Source organism: Musa acuminata, chromosome BXJ2-4, assembly GCF_036884655.1.
Source record: "Musa acuminata AAA Group cultivar baxijiao chromosome BXJ2-4, Cavendish_Baxijiao_AAA, whole genome shotgun sequence".
Classification (NCBI taxonomy): Eukaryota; Viridiplantae; Streptophyta; class Magnoliopsida; order Zingiberales; family Musaceae; genus Musa; species Musa acuminata.
This window is the reverse complement of record NC_088341.1, coordinates 28,515,001-28,527,207: the sequence shown is the minus strand read 5'-3', so window position 1 is coordinate 28,527,207 and position 12,207 is coordinate 28,515,001. Positions and strand designations below refer to the sequence as shown.

The 12,207-nt window shown below is 32.1% G+C and overlaps 1 pseudogene; it reads left to right on the top strand.

Annotated features, from left to right (window-relative positions):
- Positions 1 to 8,815: 8,815 nt before the first annotated feature.
- Positions 8,816 to 12,207, top strand: part of LOC103981983 (long chain base biosynthesis protein 1a-like) — a 7,017-nt pseudogene continuing 3,625 nt past the window's right edge.

The window sequence follows — 12,207 nt, the reverse complement described above, 5'->3', positions numbered from 1 at the left end:
TTAAAGAGAAGGGGGGGTTGGGGGTGGTGATTGTGGAGAGAGAGAGAGAGAGAGAGAGTTAATCTTTTAATGGTGTGCGAACTTTAACGGATTTAATGGATTACAATAAGTGACAGTGTTAGAGAGAGAGTACATGGGATTATATTAACGTGGACGTACATGGGATTCACGTAGATTGTAGTGAAAAAAAGGACGACGGTGCTGTAAACTTGGCGTCAACAGCTCAGATGCAGATCTGTTTATTAGTTGTTACACAATAGAATATGGATAAGTGGTCAGTTTGGATCGAGCGGAAATATAAGTCTTCTACTCTTCTAATAATAATAATAATAAGACACGCAGTCAGGTGGAGCAACGAGAAACCTCCCTTAATTTATTCTCTCTCTTTTCTTTCTTTTTTTTTTAGCCCTTTAGTACAGAGTGAACCCTCAAGGAAGTTCCTCTATTATTATATCATATCATACACACGAAATAAGATAGATATAAAATAAATTAAAAGGGAAAGTTGACTGCACATTCATCTAAAGTCGGCGAATTTTTATTTGACCTTTCAAAATCAGTAATTTTTTTTTATATGCTTCTTCTTATAATCAAACAAACTATTGGAATTTTGAATTGTATCTTGTGTTCTAGGATCCATCATTTATTGTTGTTGCACACCATCCATCATTTCCAAATTTTTTAATAATTAAATTTAATTTATCTGAATTTTGTAGATGAATGTTGAGGAGTTTCTTAATATTGGAATGGATAAATGTGCTACTACATTATGATTTATAATGACAAATCATGTTGTTTACAGTCTTTGCAAGGATATATACATATATATATACTGAATTAAAACTAAGGGTTCACCAAGAACACCATCAAGTTGCTGTTAACCTAACTAAGTTGACTCATTAAGTTATCTATGATAAACTGCTCCATATAACTTACTGTTAAAATCTCAAAATATAAATTGCAGGAAATTACCCCACTCCTCGGTAATAAAAATAACTTTTACAGAAGCTAATTCTAGAAAATAATTAAATGTTGAAGAAAAAAGAAAAAAATAATAAAGGAATAGGACAGTTTCTGATTAAGTTAGTTATATGCAACTGTGGGTGGAAAAGGATAAGAGAAAAGTGGACCTCACTTGATTTTGTTCATTTGAGATAGGATTCAAAAGTCTTTGGAAGATGGAGATGATTCTGATGCTTATTAAGTTTTTCTTACTCTTATCGCATAACATTATACAATATATTCGACTTTTGTTACTAAACATCGAACAAAATAATACTTGCAACTTTTAATCATCAGAACAATGGTGGTGTTGTTATCAAGGCTGTAGATAATAGGATTTTTATTATATTTATATTTGGAGTGATAGCTTCTCATTCCTATTGATGTAGCTTCGTGATGCCATGGTCATGGATTCCAGTAATCCAAATTAAAAGAAAATAAAGGCAAAAAGGAGGGTTTGGTTTAGTACTCCTCCAATTCTGAGCTAGCTAAGCTAAGCTGGTGAGAAGAAGACCTTCTTTTAGATAGGAAGATTAATGATGTCCAACATGATTGGCTGCAACTGGAATCTAATTAAGAGACACATGAATGGCAATGCATGTGGCACTCGATTGCCTGTTTCCAGCTTTGTAGTGTTAGGCTCGTACATCTACCAATTCAAGCTGGTTATTGGGCAAAGCAAACAGCACTTGATCTTGTCTTGCATTAATTGTCCTTGTCTTTTTATTACAACTGAAAACTAGAATGATAATGATGGAAACAATATCATCTTGAAAGGTCTATCTCAAGCAAGACATTTGGATCTTTTCATATTAGTCATTTCTCGTATTACTCTTTTAGCTTTTAAGAGTTTTATAAGTTACAAATTATTCAGTCAGTCAATAAACGATTAAAATAGTCAAATAAATTCAACTATCATGTAACTTCATTAAACGCTATATATATATATATATATATTACTTTTTTTTTTTTTGGAAACAATCTCATTGTGATAACTTCAATGAATCTGAGGAAAATTAAATGAACAAGCATTGCATCGACATCTTGAGTGAGCTTGAATTGACATGTTCATCTTTTCATGAAAGAACTTTTGCGTTGGAATAACAAAGTTGGGAACGTGATACATTCTGGTTCGAATGTATGTGAAAAAGATCCTTTGACACACAATTTTATTTTCTTTTCTTTAGCTCCCAAATGCTTTCTCCCCTAATTCGGATTAAAGAGAAGGAAGGAAAATAACATATCCATTGTAACAAAAAGGAAGAGAAAAAAGAAATTATGAAAAAAAAAGAGAATAATGTAAAAAGAACATAGATGGATTTTTTCCCTCAATGATATATATATATATATATATATATATATATATATATATATATATATATATATATATATATATATATATATATATATATATATATATAAAAGGTTAAGTAAAAGATGGGTTCAAATATCGTATGGATAATTTTTTTTGTTTATTTGTGCAAAAGGAAGGTGGGTAAGCGATGAATACGAGATTTAAATATAAAATCTTACAATAAATTATTAAAGTATTTACCAATTAAGTTGATGCTTTTAAAAATATATTGAGATTAATGTTTAAGGTATACAATATACTATGATTTATGATTTATTCTAAAAAATCTTAAACTTTTAATTTATGATTTACTAGAACGACTTTTATGTTTAATGATAATATCATTCAATCCTCAAATTAAAACAAAGGCCTTTGGATGTTTATTTTATAACCATTATTATTAAATATATAATTTAATAATAATATAACTGTATTCATAATTTATTATCATGAATTTTTTTATTTATTATGATTTAAATGATTTTAATTTTTTATTCATTATACATGAAATCGTCATTATTAAATTAAATATTTAATATCATTAAAGTTCTTCATTATGATCCAAACGTTATAAATTTGAATTAATTCTTGAACGTTATGAGATGGTGATGATAAATACTATTGATGGAAGAACATATATATATATATATAAGGATTTTGATCCCTGGGCTCAATCATCTCTTTGAAACAAAAAAGTTTTCCTACATCAACTAAAGCGAGAGTTCTGAGTCGAGAAATGTCAAAGTTCAAGAAGAAACCTTTACAGAAATTCTTGACAACAATAGTTAGAGGTACGCTATTTTGTTTCCGCATCAATTTTTATTATGTTTTTATTATAATAATTTAGAAACACAAGTTTGGTTTCAGTAATTTCTTACCTATTTAATCGGAAGCTTTTTTTTTTCTTACTTAGATTATAAGAATACAAAACAAATGCAAGAAAAGAAATCAATCTATTTATAAACTCTTCTTCTAAGATTACAGAAACACAAGGCAATTTTGAGGAGATGAAGCACCTTATAAATCGATTAGCCAAACTAAAAGGGAAACAATCAGTAGCCCATCCACTTTGCCCACAGCTAATTTGACTTGGGTAAGAACCCACAGAACAAATAGGTCATGAGGAGCTCAGAACCTACAGAATAGGCTACGGCATATGCGGAGGCCACACATGGTTTGACCAGACCAAAAGCACCGGCGGCCGACATGGCCGACACAGACACGACGCCGACCTCAACGCATCTATTTCAAAGCATTTATTGTACAACACCTTTGAATGATCAATAGTTTCTACTTGCAAGTTTCAACGGAGCTCAAGTTTTAAGAGTACTATAGTGTTTGTTACACTAAAGAATAGTGCTGTCACAACGTTAACATCAGTGATGTGGGGTTTATTATCGCCAAGAGATCCGCCAAGGCAATTGAATATGTGGGGTTTATTATCGCATATCTCGAGAGATAGATAAATTAAAGCCAAGATATGAATGCATGGTGAGAAGCTGATGAGACTAGAATTCACCGATACATGAAATCTAACTAAATCATGGATGGCCTAATTGAGGTCCGATTACACCACTAAGCTCGATCAGCTAATATAAGACACCAGCTAGCATACCTAAACAACATGATATCCAAAATAGAATATTTCTCGTTCATACCCCGTGAGATTACTACACTCATTGCTTAATTCTGAAATTAGAATTGATCTCTTTGTGTTATTTACTGAGGGGAGTTTGTTCTCAAGAAAATAGGATGAGGAAGAATAGTCCTTCGAATTATGCTCAAGGGGTATATATAACTTTCAAACATGACTTCATTCGAAAAAACAAACAAATTAGATTGGATCAACTTCACCCAGTGAGATTGATGAACAGACACATAAACAAAGTACATTGTTACATTGGGAGAAGCTGCAGATGCAATTGAAGTTGTAAAGATTTGATTGGTAGTGGTGATGGAATTAATTGGACGCTCGATAAGAGTTAAATATATAATACATAGTTTGTAAAATGACTAGTGAGTTTATTCTTCAATTCAATACATTAGAGAAAAGAAAAAGGAGATGATGTACTATATAATACATAGTTTATGGTGTCTTCTCTAAACTCTTGGATCCAAAAAAAAAAAAGGTGTGCTTATAATCTGCTCGATATTAATTATTATTCTGGTGGAGATCTATTCTGTGTTTCTAAAATGCATTTCTTCCCTTAATTGCAGCGAGTGGAAGAGAGATAATATAGAAATCTTTTATGAAAAAATAATAATTTATCTTCATGGATTTGATAGGAGGTTTTCTGTTCATATATTGATAATTAGGTCTACTATGAAAATAGAAACAGTTTTCTTATATATATGTATAGTAGAGAGATTATTATAAGAAAAATGGAGATAATGAATTAATATTTAACTTATGTAATTTTTTTTTACTAGATTACTATATTTTACAAACAATTATAATAATTTTATTTATTTAAATATATTTTTTCTCATGTAATTAAATATCTTGCTTGCTCAGTTTATAACTTGTATATTCCTAAGAATATAAAAGTGCTTTTCAAGAGATAGAAAAAAAAAAGTAAGAGAGATTTTTTTTTTAATTTTTTATTAAATATTTATAATCAAACACTAACATTTATCATATACACTGTATTTTTTTTAGTTTAACTAGTAAATATTTTGATAATTCATCGTAAGGTTTTGAGTTTAAAATCCGTCTTCCTATGTATTAGTTTTTGAAAAAAAAAATCCTTTCCTTAAAAGAGAGAAGAAAATGTGCAAAATCAAATGTCAATTCTGATTTTTTTAGCGATAAGTATATTTTAATTTTATATTTTTCACCAAAATATATAAAATCAAAGGTACTAAGGAAATGGAAAACTCTTAAAGCTTCACGGAATAGCCATTGTATAAGGAAGTATGCTTAAGCAAATTAGTATTTTATTTCAACAATTCATGGACATAAATTAAGAAAATTATAAGAAAAATTCTCCCAAAAGAAAATCCCATCTTTTTCTTTTTCTTTTTTCCCCACAGTGCCTTCCTTTTTCAAATTTCCCATACTGAATAGCTATAGGTGTTATCCTTTTTTTTAATGTATAGGTTTAAGGGGTATTATGATATTATTAAAAATATTGAGACACTTTGCGGCTGGGAAATAAAAAAAAAGGATACTCTTTGAGGAAAAAAAAGAAGATTTTTTCTAGGAATTTGTCCAAACTTAAAATTGTCTATTTCTTCAATAATAAGAGCTCTATAGGTTGGTTGTCCAATCTATCATCCTTTTTTCTCTCTTTATCTCTCTTGTTTGTTTATCTGTGGTCCTTTACCTATCTTAATAATCATTTGCCATACAGATTTGTTCTCTTTTAGGTTCATGCAATTACACTAACTGGAGAATGTTGATTGGTTGTGAAATCTGTCGAGTACTTTGAGACAAAACTATATATGCACACTTTCAAGTCATTGTTGGGATAACCTTTCAATGCAAGCCAAAGCTACTAAACTATCAGATATTAAACATAACACAGGTTACATCAATTAGCTTTCTCAACATCTCCTGTCCTACTCCTTGTTCCTTAATACCAAATGTCCTTGACATCCTTAAATTAACTAGTAATGAAGTTGATATGATTTAATTTAGTTACCTACCCATGAACCTTAATTAGTTGGCATATTGTTTAGTCAACTTGGGTAGTCTCCATAGTTTTTCTCATTATTGGGGAGTTGATTTTTGTAATGCTTGCCCTATGTACCAAACTTCCTTTCTGATGAATAATTAATTGGATAGAATTAATTCTCTCTTTCAAAAAAAAAAAAAAAAAACTCACCAATGGACTCAATCCTTTCTCACTCGTAATTTCAATGAGGTATTATTTTATATTGCTTGATGGACTAAATCTCCGCTTTGAAACCGTATTACTCATTAGTCAGGATGCTATAATAGTGATTTGCGAAGCTCATCTCTTTCGACTAAGAAAATATGATAAAGCTCAATAAAGCACTCCTTTTAGTCTAAACTTTGTGTCGCACCAATCAATAAAGCTCAATGTCTACCTACCCCTTCAAACTGTTGAAGCAAGTTAAAGATCCCCCAACTGCTGTTGCTCTCTCTATATCTTCTAAGCTTCATGAAGCAATGCAATGCATGCACCCTTGGCTTGTTGCGAACGGTGTTGGAGTTGTAGACTTGGTGCCCACACCAACCAAATGCATGAACTCATCATCAGTTGAGTCTTTTTAGGTCTTATCCTTCTCTTAGGCTATAGGCTATAGGAAACATTCCCACATTGTGTCACATGCATATCCCTACCAATACTTGACAACCACCAGCATCTAAAGATGACCTCTCAATCATATGAAACTCATCAATATATTATTCCAGAAAGAGAGAGAGAGAGAGAGAGAGAGAGAGAGAGCAGGTCATGTTCTTGTACATAGCATTGCTGACAACATATTTATTACTCAGGGAAGAAGATGCCATAGAGATGGGTCCTGAGATAAATGCCATCTGGGCCAAGTTTGTCTGCTGACCCACCCAAGTGTTCAGTGCATCTACAGGGGACGGGTTGGCGAAGATGCCATAACGTGTCGACGTTGGGAGACAACAAAAGTAATAATCACAATTAGCATCATGCATTATGATGTTCGATTCCAATTAACTAGATTTCTATTTTAATGAGCTTTAATAGTAGCCTCTTAGACTACTGTGTCCCAAACATGAAGTGAGGAGACATGCAAACCTGAGAAGAGATGGATTCCTTTCGACACATGGAACTCAACCTAGACATGGAAATAATTCTCGAACCGAAAGCTTGCATATATGTATCCTCTTATCTAGGTTAATATAAAGTATAATGACATTATGAAGTGAGGTTGGATGTTGGATTCAAGAACTCCAAATCTGTCAATCATGTGAATTTGGGTTGATGTGGTTTTCGTTAGATTCCTCGGCACCTAACAAATTATATCCATGCATATAGACGATAAATCCATAATTTTAATCCAGAAATATGTTTCTCTCAGAATCGCTCGATGCCATCCATTGGGCCGAGCAAATTGGGCTCAAGCAAATGGACTGAGTTTGGTGGGCTCACTATTTGTTTCTTTCGAGGTTTTCATTTTTCAATAATGGAAAGGATCAATTCAATATAGAGACTATGAAAGACAAAGAGTGTATATGAGCAGAAACTATACTAAAAATCTAATGGAACTCCTGACTCCATTAATGAAAGAATTGTTGAAGCTTTTGATCGAAAAGAAAAAAAGAAGAAGAAGAAATTAGGGATTGATTCCACCATACGTGCCCTATAAATTTTAAGGTGGTGTGTGGCGAGGACAAAAGATTGTTTGATAGTTTCAGAGAGTTTTTTTTTTTTTCTCTAATAGAAATAAAGAGACTGAGGGAGAATTTTTCAGATTTTGTTAGAAAAGTAGTATAAGAATTTTAGGCTTAAGTTTAATTCAAAATTAATCATTTCTTTTTATTTATTTTTTTGTTATTATAACATAATGAATAATTTGATTTTCTTATGTTAGACCTATGGGAAGATCACTTGTGTATATTGTTTTATTAGGTTTGTATTATCATTATTGATTGTCATAATTTGATAATATGATAATACCTAAAGTATTAATTTGATGATAGTGTACTAAACTAATTTATTAAATGTTGATGACTTGAAGTCTTATCCAACAGCTTATTTGGTAAAAGATTTTAAAGATTGTGGGCTTGAATCCTATCTTCATCATTTATATAAAAAAAATTGATTAGAGGAATCTAAACTATTGGATAAAATTTAACAAGCATGTTGAATAATTCTACAAGACTTGAATTTGGGATCTTGTTGGTTCAGTGGTCTATCATCAAGATTCTCAATTATATGGATATATATAAATCAGTCAAAATTAATTGGCAACACATGTCAAACATATAGATGTTAGAGATTTCTAGTGAATTTAATACATATTTTATGTAAGACAAACTTAAAAAGCACTAACGCTAAATCGTCTATAATAATTTTTATATTTTATATATAATTAACAATAATACTTTTCTCTTATGTTATTTTTATCAAAATAGATAAAAGACTTAGCATATGAGTGTAAGAGTGATTGACGATGATAGTTAGTAATTTTGATCATGCTTTTACTGTAACGTGCATGCAAATATTAGTGATACTATGTAATCAGGCTTGAATTGCTTGTACAATAAGACGATGTTATTGTAATCATAACTTATAATTAGGATTTATTATTCGACTTGGTTCTCCTGGTATTTAAATTTTTTTTGATGGACAATTGAGAGACATATCGATGTAGTCTAATAGATTATATCCAAAAATAGATTATAAAATTATGCTTGTCAATTTGAAGGGGATTAAAGTTACAGCATATAAGTCTTATATGTTGAGAAGAACTATTGTTTTCTATGAGAATAATAATTGAAGGATCAGATGGAGATTTAGCTGCAAGAGAGGAATCAAGTTTATTGGAAGTAGGGAGAAAGGCCCCTTCTTACAATAGTGACATAGAGAGATTGGTGTTTGACGGTGGTACCCTTTGAATGATTCCAATCCTTATTAGCAAACGCATGGGTGCGAGAGAAGATGCACGGGCTTGAGAGGGCACTCGATAGTGAGCAACAATCCGTCGGTGAGAAAGATCGACAACGACGGATATCAATTGCCAAAGGAAGAAGGGGAGTGATTCGCCAACAGCGAACGCATTGTGAAAAGAAGGGGGAGCGCTTGGGGCAGACAACAATAGTTGGTGAGGTGGCAGATCATGGTAAGACTGATCAGATCCGTTGATATGATGAAAAGAGGAGAACGCTGCATTGATAGCTGCAGACTCGTGAGCAGCGTCGATGGAGAATTGATGTCGTCGGATAGCCAAGAAGGGAGGGATGTCTTGCTCAAGGTAAGGAATTAAGGAATATATTATAAAAATAATTAATTTTAAATTTTTAAGAAAGAAAATTTTTTATCATCAAATTATAGATTGAATATAAAAATAATACGAGTTTGTTAAGTGGCTGCAAATTGACCTTGTACTGTTTTTTCCTGTGTTCAAAGGGCACCTTGTTGTGAAGTGCTACTTGTCACAGTCATACTGTTCCAGCTCACCAGGAAAAGCTATAAGCCTCCCAAGAAGCCACTTAAGAGAAGGTTTGTGTATTATTTTCGGACTGCTGCTTTGTTAGTTTGATGGACATTAGGGATATGGTATTTTCTTATATGAAATTATTTACATATGTATGAGATATATGCACACTTCTTCTAGACTACCCATATACGAGAAGAATTTTTTGCTGACATCGTTCCATTTTCTTTCTTTTCTTGTTCACCAATGTTGAAATATTAAGTTGTTCATCAAGTGGGCTTGTTTTTTGGCCAATCTGAAACAGTACATAGGCAAAGGTATCTGAGATTCTAACGTTTCATGCTACAGGAAATAGATGATCTTTGTGAAGAGTGGGTCCCTGAACCCCTTCATCCACCTATTACGGAGGATATGAAGGTTAAGCCCCCAGTCCTAGAAAGGTAACAATTACCTCTGGTTTTATTTCTACTGATCATGAATTGTAGAAAAAGATTTTTTTCTTTTAACTACATGCTTGGCAGATTGATCTTAACTTACTAGAAAGCATATGATGTTTGTCATATTAAGCTCTTGAGCAGTTGAGTCACATGCTAAAAATGAGTATCTTGCAAATTCATATGACTTGTAGGTTCAGGCATTTTACTTGATCATCACAAATTAACACATGGTTTTTTCATATGATATGAATTTAGTTTAATTTCTTTCCCCACACTATTTTTATTTGGGGTTGTAATTCATATTGGTGAAAATGATTCTTGGAAAAAACTAGTTGCTTATCTTACAGAAGATTCTCGTAGCTAGACACATTATTCGATTTTGAAGGAGAATGAAAAGGGAAATAAAATAATGGGTACATTAGATAAAAGTTATCAGTGGAACTATAATATACTTAAATAGGACCAAAATAGCATTTGATGTTAACATTTGAAGTTTGAAGCAATGATGGTCTGGTCAATTTCTTCTGACCATAATGTGATGTCCTTTGAATTTTGGAGATTTGACCAGCTTGGATTGATTCACCTTAGTGGGTGTTTCAAATAGTCTCAATAATTGTGATTCAGTTGGGCTTGATATGTTTTGAGAAAAATACCAGAAAGTAATGGTTTTGAATTAAATAAAACTCAAACTTAGTATATGAAGTGCCACTATACCATTGCTACAAACAGGAAACTCCCAAAAAAAAAAAAGACAAAAAAGCTTCAGGTGTGTCATATATCAATTATACAGCAGGAAGGGATGATTGTTGAAGGCATTATTCGTAGAGTTAAAGTGGGATGGTTGAGGTAGAGAGAGGCATCAGGAGTTCTATATGATTGTTATGTTCCCCATGGGTTAGAGAAAAAAAATATTTTGGAGGTTAGCCATACCTGGTTATAATTAATGGGTTGGAACATTAGAAAGTATTAATAATTAAAACCCTGTTTCTGTGCAATCGGACATCTATATATTAAGTATATAATATCACAACTTATTTTGGAGGTTCTTGATACCTTTGGGATTTGTATGCCTTCCCCAAAGGATAACTATAATACATGAATATAGATGGTTTCCTTTTGGAAACATTCCTTTTGACTACCATGTAAAAGTTGATGATTCTCCTAGAAGGTATCCATGCAAAACCCAAGTGTGCATGTATCAGCACTTTGCTTCTAGATTTTCAGGTTTTGTAAAAGTTCTTCCAGAATGCACATGCTTTCTGACCAACAAATCTTTTAGGAACTTTTTTGGGTTTTTTCTATTTGAAACATCACAAGTTTTTTTCTCTCTTTTGGAGTCTTTTGATCCATATTCCTTGATATGACCCTCTTGTGATCTCTTTTTCTTTTCTATGCCTTTGGATGCTTTATTCTTGCAAAAGGTCTCGAGCAATAGATTCAGATAATAACTCGCAACTCGTGTAAATTGTATATATTTGAGTACGATTGGTGCATAGGATCCATACTTTCTTTTATTTGTGCAAATTAATAGTGAAGCAGAAATTTGATCCTAGAATCACACAATGAGATGACAAAGCCTTCACTAGCCAAGCGAGCTAGCACCATCAAAGAATTTGATGATAGCATGATTTGATCTTAGGATCTTGTTATCGATATGATAACAATCAAAGAATTTACTAGATAACTCCTTCAAAATGTGGTTAAGTGTAAGTGGCGAAGTCAGGGTTTGATTCAAGATTCTTGCTAACGATGATCTAGATTTTTACTAACTGAACTGGTTGACACATCAAAGTTTTTGCAATGATAAGTAATCTGGTAAAGGCAAATTTTGAATCCAGGAGTTTGCTACCAACACTTGAGGTTTTTATCAACTCAATATTTATACTTTTGAATACAATTTATTTGGATTAGTTACTAGGTCACAGTGATCAAGTTCATATCACATGTCTTCTAATTCCTGATTACGGATTGGTTTCTAGGTTCTCCTTGTTGAGCTTAAGAGATTTGAAAGTTGAAACATCATTTGTTCATATATTCTTGTTCCTCCTAACAAAATACTGTTTGATGCAGTGCTGCTGGGTGCCATACAATAACTGATGGAAAAAAAGTTGTGAACTTTGCATCAGCAAATTATGTTGGATTAATAGGACACGAGAAGATAATTGTGAGGATGAACTCTGTATTTTTCGTCTGCGCCAATTTTCTGTTATTGCTTCTCAGCATTGTTATGATAACAAGTTTTTCTTTAGCAGGATTCATGTGTCTGTTCGTTACAGAAATATGGTGTTGGTTCTTGTGGTCCTCGTGGTTTCT